At 41.3% G+C, this 14,132-nt stretch overlaps 1 protein-coding gene across 2 annotated transcripts in view; it reads right to left on the bottom strand.

Moving 5' to 3' along the window:
* Positions 1-2,068: 2,068 nt before the first annotated feature.
* Positions 2,069-14,132, bottom strand: part of SOBP (sine oculis binding protein homolog) — a 137,479-nt gene continuing 125,415 nt past the window's right edge. For both annotated transcript variants that reach the window (XM_084622819.1, XM_084622818.1), the window contains one exon: positions 2,069-3,385. The gene's annotated coding sequence lies outside the window, so the exon portion shown is untranslated. The remainder of the gene's footprint in view (positions 3,386-14,132) is intronic.

Below are 14,132 nucleotides of genomic sequence, written 5' to 3'. Positions count from 1 at the left end.
GAAGAACTGCAATGACTTCTCTTATGGGTAGGAACCTACCTGTGAATCTCTCAGGGCATCCTGCCTTTCTTTGGTTGCCTTCTAGGTATTACACTCTCTCAGAAAAAAACTGGCTTGGTCATTGCGGCTATATTGTGTGTAATAAATAATAATAATAGTGAGCAAGCATAATGGTGTGCTACTTTGCTGAGATCCCATTAATCACAAAGGAACAAATGTATCCCTTGCTAATTCTACTCATTTTGTTGGGTTTGTACCAGGAATGAATTTGGCCTAAAAAAAAAAAAAGTTTTCCTTTGCATGATGTATCATACCATTTGGTCTAGTTAGTTGAAGTTTCATGTGTACTCAGACACTTCTTCATTGGAGTGCAGCTGTCGATGGCAAACAGTGACCCAACCAAACTACACAAATTCTGATTTAGAAATTGGGATGGTTTGATAAATATAATCTAGGCAAATTTTCACAAATCCAAAGTTGTTGTGTAGCCCACCTTCAAATTGTATTGCTTTCTGAACCTCTTGCTTACCTTGTGATTTTTTTTTTATATATTTTATTTCTGGAAAAAATAATTACAGAGAAAGAGAGAGATTGTAATCTTGAAAACGAAAGGGTTTTCAGAAGGGTCGCAATGTGTGCTAACAATCCTGGACAACTGACAAAAGCAAAATCAATATACACAGCCATCCTGGCATGGCCAAGTTCAGATGATTAAATAAAGATACAGGAAGTTGCTTACTAGGAAGGCAAGCTTTGGTGTACAGTTCCTTCAGAGCTGGCATGCGCAGTACCTTGCTTGTTGTACTTACCATGAAGCGTAAATGAAATCATCCCTCCAAAAGCAACAGAGCTCACTGAACATTTCAAAGTCCTCTAACAGTGAGGAACCAACATTGTGAATCCATAGGATAAAACTTGAAAGTTGAACACCACTGTATGATATTATTCAGAGCCTAATATGTGGGAATATGTGTAGACATTACAGCAACGTAGGTGAGAGTTCAGTGTGTGAAGATACTGAGAGTTGTGTCCTTACAGAAGATGGAAGAAATGAGTTGAAGCCTCAATCCTGCATAAAGTGCACTCAGGCTTCAACACTTGCACAGAGCTCCATTTAAGTCAATGAGGCTCTGCCCAGGATAATGGTCCAATCATATGGAGCTCTTTGAAAGATCAGGGCCTAACTCAACACTTTGAAGTGCTTTTCCCTTCCAAGATCACAATGGAAACTGAGATATCATCAGAGAGGAAATAGCGTGAACATAGATTCAGCCTCTAAGAACCATCCGTCCATCTGTCTCCAATGGTTGTTTCCTGGTTTATACCTAAATTGTAAGCTTTGGGGTCAGGGACTGACTTTTTGTTTTGTATTTGTACAGTGCCTAGCACAGTGAATTACTGGTTCATGACCAGGACTCCTAGGCAGTACTGCAATACAAGTAATAATAAAAATAACACTTGTCAGGGTGCTTTTGCTTTTTAGATTTCAGATTGAATTTTGCTTGATCTGTGATCAGTCAGGGAGAGAAAAGAACAACTTTACGTGCATAGGAAAAAAAAATAAAACAACAGCACATTTAAGTGCATTTTTTTTCTTGGAGATTTATTTTCCTTTAATAAATCTGACACCAGTCAGGGAAAGAGAAAAGTGTTGTGAGCCCAGAAAGAAAGTGAGCACATTGAAAGTGCTTCGTGTCCTTTTTTTCTTGGAGATGTTTCTCTGGTAGCTCTTAGTAACTTCCCCGAGGCTTAGGAGCTCCCCCTCCCCCCCAATATTTTTTAAAAAGCGAGCTCGCTTGCCTGGTGTGTTTTCCAAGCTTTCACAGCCCTAATAAATAAGGAGCACCTGTAAAACAGTAGCTTGACTTGTTAAGTGACTTTGTACAAAGGAAAATATAGAAATACAGTATATACATAGTGCTCATAGTGCACCATCACTACAAGGCTCTGGTGTGACTGGCTTTGATACCCTGCTCCCAACTTCACTGAGACTAATAGGGACACTTCTTTTGCAAACTGCTTCTTGGTTCCTAACAGCAGCCTTATAGAAGAGGTGTACTCTGAACACTTGAGAGTGAACAATTGCTTTATTCAAGTTAGTAAACAGTTACACTGAATCACAAGGTGATTTGTATTTTTTTTCTTTTTTGTATTTGTCAGAATGGGTTACTCCACAACTGTCTTACCAATTCAGTGCCAGTCTACATGCTCTAGTGTACTTTTGGACTCTTGGCTACAACTGTACAAGTGCACACAAGTAAATTCTACCCTGTTATCCTCCACCCACTGATTGAGGATCGAATTGCACATTTCTCTTAACCATGACAGGAGAAAGCAAACAGTGAAACAGAATCATGGGGGAATCTTTCTCACTTTACCCCTTGTTTTCATTGGTTTGTCCATACCATTCTAATTATCATGAAAGGGCTATGCATATGGAGAGATTGTCTCACTGGCTTCCTGGATCACTGAAAACCATCAGGGTTGAAATTTCATCCAAGTCTTTCGTGACGCCCAGCAAATATTCCCCTCAGATTATTTTACACCTTGAGGGAATTTTGGTCTTTAGTTCAACACTCTTGCTCTGTTCCCAAATGGGGCGCTATTTAGGGGAATTTAAAGAGAAAGCTGAGAAGAATAAACATTTACTGAGTTCTCTTGGCATTCAGGCTCTGAAAAACCACAGTATAAACTATTCATGCTGCTTCTTACATCTGTCAAATCAAAAATTAAAAGCCATAAAAGTGTAACACTGAAAATATGGCATTAAAAAGGATAAAGGTGGCCTTTGTAAAAATAACAAGGAAAGTATATTAGCCAATAAAATATTCTAACTCTTCCTTTAAAAGTGCATCATGGGTAGGAGAGAGATGACTCTGAAGCGTTGCTACTCCAGTAAAACCCCTTTCCCCCATCAAAACGTGACTAGGTCCAAAACCATACAATGCAAATCACGATTCTTAGTGTAGCAGCAAAACCACAGCAGTTTTTGAAAAAAAAAATCCATATCATTGTCCAGTCTCAAATATCTGAATCTTGAAATCAGAGAGGGAAAAGTACCTACATTGGTCCGGGTGGTTTTTGAAACCAGAGGGAAAAATTCCCCAGCAAGAAACCAAGAGGAAAACATGTTCCTCCAAGGAGAAGAGGAGGTGGTAGTGGGAATGTGAAGCACATTACGTCGGTCCATGATAGGCTATCTTCTGGGCCAAAGGCACCCGTGGGACTGAGGCTTCCTCTGAGAGACTTAATGACAGAAGCTGCTTTATTTGTTTGACTTTTAGCCAGACGGGGTGGTGAGCGGCCCAGCTGGCATCATTCGGTGAAGTGACATGGTTTGCTCTGCTCCCTTTCTCCATGCAAGGTACCCTGTCAGTGAGCATTCCTGTAAAACAGACAAGAGGAGCTGGTCAGAAAGCGTTGGGGATGATTCATTGCAGGGAATGTGTGCACAAACTTGGGAACGCAGCTTAAAGCCCTGAGGGCAGCTTATGTAAGGACACTGGTTTCACTGCTTCATCCTCAGGTATGTCTGCCTGATACTACCAGGGCTGTGAGTACATGGAGAAGTCAGCAAAGCCTCCTTTGCAGCAAGATTGGTGGAAGTATATTAGAACATGGAGAACAAGCTCCTTAGAACAAGCTTAGAACAAGAGAGAGACACAATCATAATTAATACTTTTTGCCTCCCGCCTTTTAGTCTAGCAGATCAAAGGTGAGTAATAACCTCTTGCAGTTATCCAGTGCTCTTCACCTATGGATCTCAAAGTACTTTACAAAAGTATATGTACCATTATCTCCATTAAACAGATAGAAGGACTGAGCCAAGGAGGATATTTGATTTGCCCAGGATCCCACAGTGCCAGGAATAATGGTAGCATTGGGAAGACAGCACATATCTTCTACCTCTCATTTGCTTGTTTTAACTATCAGTAGAACCTCAGAATTACAAACACCGGAGTTACAAACTGACCAGTCAACTACACACCTCATTTGGAACCAGAAGTATGCAATCAGGCAGGAGCAGAGACAAAAAAAAAAAAAAATTCAAATACAGCATAATACTGTGTTAAACGTTAACTAAAAAAATAAAGGGAAAGTTTAAAAAAATATTTGACAAGATAAGGAAACTGTTTCTGTGCTTGTTTCATTTAAATTTAGATGGTCAAAAGCAGCATTTTTCTTCTGCATAGTAAAGTTCCAAAGCTGTATTAAGTCAGTGTTCAGCTATAAACTTTTCAAAGAACAACCATAAAGTTTTGTTCAGAGTTACGAACAACCTCCATTCCTGTAACTCTGAGGTTTTACTGTACTACTGGTTGTCTCCCAGTAATTAGCCCTTCTCCCCTTTTTTAAGCTATCACAATTTAAAAAAAAAACTGTCTGAATACAATGTTTAGCTTCAGTATATTAAAGTCATGGATCATGCCAAACGTATCTTTCCATATCTTCCCTCTGAGTGGCAGAGCATTTGGGTCTGTACTGCAACCTAAGAGGAAGGGGGTTAAATTACCAAACCCTAACTAAGAGATGGGGTTTTCTCATATATCGTAGTTTTTTTTATTTCTGAGTGAAACATTGAGCTTACTGTGGAGAACTGGACTCAGCAGTGATAGGTGAACAACTCATCCTGGACACCAATGTTAGAGTTTGGTTGTTTATTCATGTAATTAGGCTTACTGTGCACTTGTACTCTAAGCACATTAGAAGGTTTTGAAACACACACCTTAATAAAGAATATTAGAGCAAGTTTAACAAATCTGCACCGTGCCCAGAAAACCTTCTCATCACCCTGCCTCCATCATACCCTGCATGACAGACTTCTCGATGACCCCCCTCTCCCTCCTCACTCAGTCTTCCCAGAGGAGTGCCTGACCATGTGTCCTGAAGATCAGCAACTCCAGGCTCTGGTGAGCAGGCAGAAGAGAGGCCAGAACCCAGGTTTCTCACCTAGAATGCCTTTCTGCCAACCTCTTCAGTTATACAATTATATAAACAGGGCTGACTCAGGCAAATGTATGGCCCCTTGCAAAGCCATGTGATTGCTCCCAGCTGAAAGCCCCAAGATGCAGCATAATACTTTCTCTCCCCCATATAACCCCACCCCATGCAAATGCCATGCCAGCTGAGGATGAAGTGAGTTCATTTCCATGAGAGTAGGGTGGAGGCATAGAATAGGGGAGCAGGCAGTGTATGCAGAAGTGCAGAACTAGTGTTTATGGAGGGAATTAGGGGAACGGTGGGTCAAAATTACCTATCAAACGGACGGGCAGGGAGCAGTGATGTAGCCCAGCGTTGCACCAAACAGGGAGATACCTCCCTTTCCCAAGGGGCTCAGTTATCATCACAGAGATCTCTAGCTGCTGCTCACTCTCCCAACCATGTGGCATTGAAACATGCATATTAAACCTCCCACTAGCTGTAGTGCCCCCATGACCTGGGCAGCTCTGCTGGCACCATGCTCTGTGGCAGCCCTGAATATGCTTTATGGTTCTTCCACTCTTTGCCATGAGGACGACAGGAGTTGTGCATGGGACATAAGTACAGAGACATAGGGTATCAGAGAAATTCACACTGCAGGTAAGGGAACAACAAAGTGGACTGAGGAGGAAAATGTTGCCCAGTGCACATACTGAGACTGATAATATGCTTTAGGATTTCCCTCTAAGGTTTTAGAGAATAATGGAGTCCAAGCCATAAGATTGTCTCAGTGTGCACCCAATGCATTGGGACTGTTTTACAGAATTAAGAAAATACCCAGTAGCTTATTTACTTTTATAGTCTTTGAGATGAAGTTACAGGTAGGGAATAGGCATGCAGGAGAGGTAGAAGATAAAACTCCTTGCATAATACTGTAACCCAGACTAGCAGAGTGAGGAGTTTGTCCTGTCTAGTGGCCAGTCCACATAAGAGGTTTATGGATCAACTACTGACTCTAATTAATGAAGCTATAGCCCTTTACCTCAAGCAGTAGAGGCTCATGTTTTGAGCACTGAAGGTCCTCCTGGGTTCATACCTTGCTGTCAGCCTAAGCAGAAAGTCAGTTACAATAGAGTTTGTGATCATCTTAGACCCTTGAGCTGAGAGCTCTGTGATATAAAACACTACACACCTATATACATAGTGAGAGGGTATAAAACACTAACGGAAAACAATTTTTGTCATTCTTACTTTTTTCAGTCTTCAACTCCAACCGCAGCATCAAATTGTTCAGAAACAATATGGCGACTGAGCATTAGGCTTAGTCCCGGGTGATCATTGATGTGGGCTGGCGGAGTTTTCCGTCTTTTAACACAGTACTTAATTCAACCAGGCAATGAACATGAAAGCTGTTGATGCGCCAGAAGATGCCTGGTTCATAAATGGCCCCAGGGCGAAGGCAAGCCCATAATTTTCTCAGGGAGGCTCTGCTGAAGTCATAACCACAGGAGTGCAGCTGACGCAGGCATGAGAGCATGTTCAGCCCTGTAAACTCGCTGGGGTCATCTGTTATTTGTAATAGCTCAGTGCTTTTTAGCAACTCTCCAAGTAGTTCAAGCTTTACCATTAAAACCTTCCCCTTTGAACAGTGAGTGATTTATCTTTCCTCTCCATGACATTATAGAAAAGGCACCACATCACTAAAGCTGGGGGAAGCATTTCTGCACACAGAGCTCTGACATTTTATTTCAGAGGGGACCCAAGGAGAAAGTTAGCTGGGCTCAAATTCAGAGTTCCTTACACAGTTCTTACCACGACAAATTCCCATTAACTTCAAGGGTATTTTTTTTTCATTCATGTCCTGCAAACTCTGGGTCTTTTGTTAACAATGGGTCAGATATGCAGCCCCTGGCCTCCCACTCCTGGCAGTTGGAGCTCTAACCTGTACAGACCTTAAAATCCAAACAGGGATGCATGGGACTTACTCTGTGTGGCCGAGCAGGGCTAGAGACAGTATTGTCGTAAGGGAACTGTGATATTGAATTGTCATACAGATACATTGGAGTTTGCCTGTAGATAATGCAATGGTCTCTGTCAATTTTATATTTAGGGAAGAACTTTCTGGGAGAAACTGGGAAAGAATAGGAGAAAGGATGCCAACTGCTAACTATTGCTTCTCTGTCTAAGATCTGCACCTATTCCTAGAAAAGCCTTCAGTGAAATTGCACCAGGTTAAACTAGGTCTAACTCTGGACCTTTTTCTCTAACCTAATTTAGTCTATCCATTTGGACTAGGGTATACTGTTAAATTAACGACTGGAATTTGTAAATATCGGCTGCTGCCATCTGACAAGGCTATTCGCCTGACCCTTGTCAGGTGATTAGAGCCAAGAAATACAGCTGAGACTTTTACTAGTACTCCTGTATGTCAAAAGTCAACTAAATCACTGGCAAAAATGGAGCAAATAAAACCCACAGAGTCCCTCACTCTGGACAGGAACTTGAGAGTTAACAGGAGGCAGTGGTTGCAGTTCTTCCAAATTTACCAGGGAGCAAGTCCTATGGAAGAGCAATAGGAGAGAAATCCCACCCACAGGTACCAAAGGTAACAGCAGAGCTGCCAGGTGAGACCATTGGCCACTCTTAACAGCACTCCTGCACTTCACACCTTTCATACAGGAACTACAATCCAAGAGTAAGGAGGAGAAATCCCTACCAAACAAAAGAGGGAAAGGAAGAGCAGATAAAACCAGGGACACAACAGGTAAAGGAGAGGGAAGAAAAAAAATGAGAATATTTTGCCAAAAAAGTCACACATGTTGCTCTGTGAAAAGAAGAGGCTGGGGGCAGGTGCAGATGAACAACAGCATCTTGCTCTGAGCCCCTCACCCCACCCAAAGAAAGGAGAGTTGAGATGGAGGCTCATCTCTTTTCTACACTGTCAGGCCAGGTGCTGAATAGCACCTCAAAGCTGAACAACAATATGCTGCTATGGGAATTTTGTGGGTCTTTGGCACCTTTGAAAAGCAAGCTGAATATCGAAAAATGGAGGCACTCAAAATCTGTGGTAACTTTTGAACATTTGTTTATCTAGCAATAGCACTTGCTACCCTTTTTTATTGCTTTGGTTTTTGCTCTGAGACGGTTCTAATGAGCAGCTGTGACTACTGCAACACAAAGACAGATAGGACCACACTGTATGGATGTTATATACATGGCTCCCAGCTCCAGGTGAGGTAAGGGAACATATGGAGAGGATAAATGGAATCTCTTCTCCCCCCTTATAGCCTACACACATGCGGCCCCAAACACAAAGGGACCTTCATAAATATTGAGCCCTGAATGCATATGTAGCTCTCCTTTAAAGCCAATGAGAACAGATTCACATGTGTGCATTAGTGAGCAGAAATTGGCCCTGTGTTTGGTTCCATGGAGTGGGGGTTGGGTATGGTGTGACTGTCACGCCATAACATGTTCTGGGTCAGCTTTAGGTTATTATTTTTTAATTTGGTCCACATCCATGGGGCAGGGCATTTCTGCTTTCTATTTAGGACTGCATTTTGTTTTCCAGAACTGCTGAGATTGGGTCCATTGGACAGTCTGCAGTGCCCTGGCAGGGAGCAATTATTTTTTAAACTTAAAACATTTTTAACATCAGCGATCAGCTTCTTGTCTGCTCTTGCTGACGTGCATTTCTTTTCACTTCTGTGCTCCCTCATGGTTTTGTGTTATTAAGATCAGGAGGGCAGACACACAGATTTCAGCCAAGATTCATAGATTCCAAGGGCATATGCAATCACTGTGATCATCTAGTCTGAACCCCTGTATACACAGGCCTTCGAACTTCCCAAAAATAACTCCTAAAGCAGATCTTTTAGAAAAACACCCAATCCTGATTAAAAAAATCGTCAGTGATGGAGAATCCACCATGATAAATGGTTCCAACGGTTAATTACTCTGACTGTTAAAGAATTATGGTCTTATTTCCCGTCTGAATTTATCTAGTTTCAACTTCCAGATTGTAATCAAGTTACCTCTTAGCCCTCTCTTCGTTAAACTAACTGGATCGAGCTCTTTGAGTCTATCACTATAAGGCAGGTTTTCTAATCCTTTAATCATTCTTGTGGCTCTTCTCTGAACCCTCTCCAATTTATCAACATCCTTCTTGAATTCTGGTCACCAGAACTGAATACAGTATTCCAGCAGCAGTTGCACCAGTGCCCAATACAGAGGTAGAATGACCTCTCTATTCCTACTCAAGATTCCCCTGTTGATGCATCCAAGGACTACATTTGCCTTGTTGGCCACAGTGTCACACTGGGAGCTCATTTTCAGCTGAGTATCCACCAAGACCCCCAGATCTTTTTCACAATCACTGCTTCCCAGGATGGAGACCCCCATTGCATAAGTATGGCCTACATTCTTTGTTGCTAGATTTATACATTTACATTTAGCCATATTAAAATGCATATTGCTTGCTTGCTCCCAGTTTACCAAATAATCCAGATCGCTCTTTATCAGTGACCTGTTCTCTAAATTATTTACCATTCCTCCAGTTTTTGTGTCATCTGCAAACTGTATTAGTGATGATTTTATTTTTTCTTCTAGGATGTTAATAAAAATGTTAAATGTCATAGGGCCAAGATCTGATCCCTGCGGGACCTCACAGGAAACATACCCGTTCAATGATGATTCCTGGTTTACAATTATATGTTGAGACCTATCATGTAGCTAACTTTTAATCCAGTTAATGTGTGCCATGTTTGCTTATATCTTTCTAGTTTTTTAAATCAAAATGGCATGCAGTATCAAGTTAAATGCCCTACAGATGTCTATTATACAACTCTATTACCTTTATCAACAAAACTTATAATCTCATCAAAAAAAGATATCAAGTTAGTTTGACAGGATCTATTTTCCATAAACCCACGTTGACTGGAATTCATTATATTACCCTCCTTTAATTCTTTATTAATCGAGTCCCATATCAGCCTCTCCGTTACGTTTCCTGGGATCAATGTCAGCCTCACAGGCCTGTAATTATCTAGGTCATTGTGTTTACCCTTTTTAAATATTGGCACAACATTAACTTCCAGTCTTCTGGAACTTCCCCAGAGTTCCAAGACTTACTGAAAATTCACATTAATGGTCCAGTGAACTCATCTGCCTTCTTTTTTTTTTTTTTTTCACATTCTGGACGCAAGTTATCTAGACCTGTTGATTTATATATGTCTAATTTTAGTAGCTTCCATTTAACATCCTTCTGAGATACTAGCGGAATGGAAAGAGTGTTATCATATGATATGAGTAGATCATCTATTTTTTCCCAAATACAGAACAGAAATATTTATTGAACACTTCTGTCTTTTCTGCATTATTATGGATAATTCTATTATTTTCCCATGGACCAATACTATTGTTAGGATTTTTTTTTCCTAATATACTTTAAAAACTCCTTAATGTCCTTAACTCTGCTGGCCATAGATTTCTTCTTGTGTCCCTTTGCTTCCCTTATTCAATTTTCCACAATTCCCAACTTCTGATTTACACTTATATTCATTACTACCTACTTCTATCAATATAGATGAACTATGGCTAGTTCAAAAATTATTGTTGCTTATGTCTGATGTCCCCATCCCGCCCCCTCCTTACAGTTGTTGTTCATTCCTTGGTGCACTCCTAGGGTAAAATTCATCCCATTCCCGTGTCTCTCTTAAATCCTTAAAACAGAGTTTAACAGTGCATAGGGCCCTACATAAGTTCTTTGTGCTGAGGCAAATCCACTCCATATAACAATTTGTGTTCCTACCCTCTCACATTAATAACCCTGTCTCCTACAAACAAGCAAAATCTTTTCCTCTTAGCCAATTCTCATTTAATACCATTTTTGTGTAATTTCACACACTTTGCAGATAATGATCAAAAGATTAATGAAGCTCCACAACATTTTCAGTTTTACTTTTAAAAAATCAGCATTTGTGGCCTCCCCACTCCCCATCTCCCACTGATCGCTGAAAAGGGGGCCCACTGGCTTATACTCTGGTGACACTGAGAGACACATAAGCCAGTAGCATAAAAGCTAGGCCATGGTAAGAGCAGACAAACTCTGCACTTCTAATCTCCGCTGTAAGAATGACTTATTCTGGGGCCTCTGGCAAATCACTTAACCTGTTTGGGCCAGGCTCTGTTCTCGTTTACATGGAGGTTGTTTGATGTCACAGCACTGAAGCAAGGCTGCCAAGAGTCACGCTTCTGTCGCAACCCTGCCACATTTGGCAGCAATGTGGAGCGTTCCCCCAGCTCTGCTGAAACCTTATGTGTTCAGCAGGACTGGCCTGTTATCGCCAGTTTTGGCCTCCAGGAGCTGCTGTGGCACCAGGGCTGAGCACGCTCCCCTCAGGGTGTTTTCCGTGCTGGAGCCAAGTGGGAAAGGAGCAAGGAGGAGCAGCTGGCAGCAGCAGGAAGAGGCGGCAGCAGCAGGCAGAAGGTGAGGAGAAGGGGCTAGAGAGCGCCCCAGCTGCCCCGCAGACATCCCCACTGAGGTCCCTGCCCAAGTCCACTTGAGCACACACCCATACACGCGACACCTGCAAGGTTTGTGCACGCAGCGCTCTGCCCCTTGCTCAGGGATGGGTGTGTTGACTGTAAATTGAAGTTTAGGGTCATATGTAAATTATTTGCAAATATGTCAGCTGCATCTAGCTTATTTGCATAAAATATTACACATGGAGTGCCATAGAAGCTGGTAGGTGGGAGTGAAGACAGTCAAGTCACAGCAGTGTAAATGAGATCAGAATCTGCCCCTCTGCTTCAGATTCCCTGTCTGTAAAATGGGGGAAATAATACTGAGCTATCTTGTTGGGCTGTTGTGAGGGCTCCTTAGTTAATGCTTGAAAAGTCCTACAGAAGTGTTCCGTGTGTGTTGACTTGTTTACTGCTTCTGTACAAATGTTACCTATTCTGACTCCATTTACACAAATTATAAGATCTTGGGTTATATTAAAAGAGACATTTTAAAAAACTTATGTTTTGGATTTCTTAATATTAAATACGCAAATTAAAATACAGCAGCCACAACAAAGACTGTTAGGTCCTGATCCTGCAAATTGTTGCCACCCTGAAGCCAGTGGGACTACTTGTCTGTGTAAGGCCTACTCCCACAGGCAAGCGTTTGAGGAATCAGGCCCATTGTAGTCAAGACCCTGAGGCTGCAACCACGGGGCCTGATTCTGATCTCTCTCTGGTTTTACACTGACTTTAGTGGAATTTTTCCTGATTTATACCAATGTAAGGGCCTGGTCCATCTCCCACTAATGTTCGTAAAGCTCTGATTCATTTCAGTCATGCAGGATCAAATCCTGAGAATAGAATTCCATTTATCTAGTTTAATGGGTGCAGGATAGGGTCTCAAGTAGCCAAAAAGTCTTGCAGATTATGGCAGAGGAGGGGATAACAATCAAGAATGTATGGAACAAATAGCTTGTAGCTGGAACATTTTACAGGTGCAGTGCCAGCGGCTTTAGAGTGTCCCTTGTGATTACTGGTAACAGTTTAAACTAGCAGTAATTGTTGCAGAGTTTGCTGTTGTTTAAACTTTTCTACAAATATAGAGACAATGTTTTTATCGCTGGTTCAGCAGTAATTGGTAAACTACTGCTGTATAATGGAAAATTTGCATCTTAATTGAACTAAGAAAGTAGGGGACAGCATTCAAGTCTGTAGTGACCTCATCATGTACCTCTTCTTCTGTATCAGTATTCGGACATCACTAGATTACAGAATTCCTGTGGGAAAGGGGTTTTTGGATAAAGTACTTAAAAAGGGCAGCTCAAGTGGATCATAAAAGCATATAAATATTTGAAGCATGAGCACGCAATAAATCATAATAATATTAAGATTTACATTTAGCCACAAGGGCTCCAAATAAATAGCTGAAAATTGCTTTAAACATAGGTTTAAAATATCAATACGTTGTTGATGGGCTGCAGAACTTTACAAAGAAATCTGAACCAGAGAGTTGTTTCCTTCTACACCACCCAATCTCCACAACTTTAAAAAAAAATACGCTTCCATAGAGGATGATTATATTACACAGTTTGAATGTCCAAAACAAGGACTGGAAGATGACATGTAGCGGGGGGTGGGGGTGGGGGGGGTGTGTTCTTCCAACAAATGCAGTTCAGCCACTTTGTATCTAGATAATTTGTTGTTGTAGGTTGGCTCAAATTTAAGACAGTAACATTTTAGAAACACTTGGAAAACTAAACCAGCCGCAGGAAGGATATTATTACAAATTGAGACACATGTTGTACAGGAATACCATTCTTTTCAAATACCAAAAATATGTCTGGGGAAGCAAATCCATGCAAATGAGACTGAGATGGGGCCTACTCTTGTAAACTGCTGAGCACCCTCAACTCTCACAGGAGGCAGCGGGAGTTGAGGGTGCTCAGCCTCTCGCAGGATGAGGTCCATAGATTTAATACGCTTTTTTTTTTTTGGAAGCAAATGTTTTAGATTTGCTGGCTCTGTACAGATTCCATGTTTACTTGATTTGTTGCTTTCATGGGATCAGCAAATACACTCCCAACACTAAGCCCTTTTCATGTGAGTATAACATAGTTCACTATCAAAAGAATACAAATGACCTGATGTACAATGAGGAGCACAACGGAGTAGCAAGGCTTCAATCTGGTAACGCAGTTAAGAATGTGTTTAACTTTAATGCTTTGTGGGATGGGGTCTAATGATAGACAAGGACAGTCACCTGGCGTTTAGACGTAAATGGGGCTCTGTCACAATTAGTTCAAGACCTTCCAGGCCAGAAATCTGGGAAGACATTATTGCTACTTCACATGAATCTTTTATTTACTTTTTATATGCATTTGCATTTTAAAATGGAATTTCCTAAATCCTAGTGCTCCATATTTAATTATGTCCATCTCTTGCACAACTGTTTCTTCTGGTTTTCAACTCAAGTTCAGGATTTTTGGGAGGCACTCCTAATAATGTGAACTCCTAGGGCCAGCTCTCCCCATAGGTCAGGACTTTTGCATGGACATTTTCAATCGTTGTTTTAGTCTCTCCTCATGCATATGAAGGCAATAATAACTTCATAATTTCTGACAGTGTTTCTGCAAGAGCCTTCAGTTCTTATGGTAAAGATCCATAAATGTATTTCAGAACAGCTGCCTGTTCTGGTTTCTGCATTT

The sequence above is a fragment of the Lepidochelys olivacea genome (genome assembly GCF_965140295.1).
Source record: "Lepidochelys olivacea isolate rLepOli2 genome assembly, chromosome: 3".
NCBI classification, from domain to species: Eukaryota; Metazoa; Chordata; order Testudines; family Cheloniidae; genus Lepidochelys; species Lepidochelys olivacea.
This window is presented reverse-complemented; position numbering and strand designations above follow the sequence as displayed.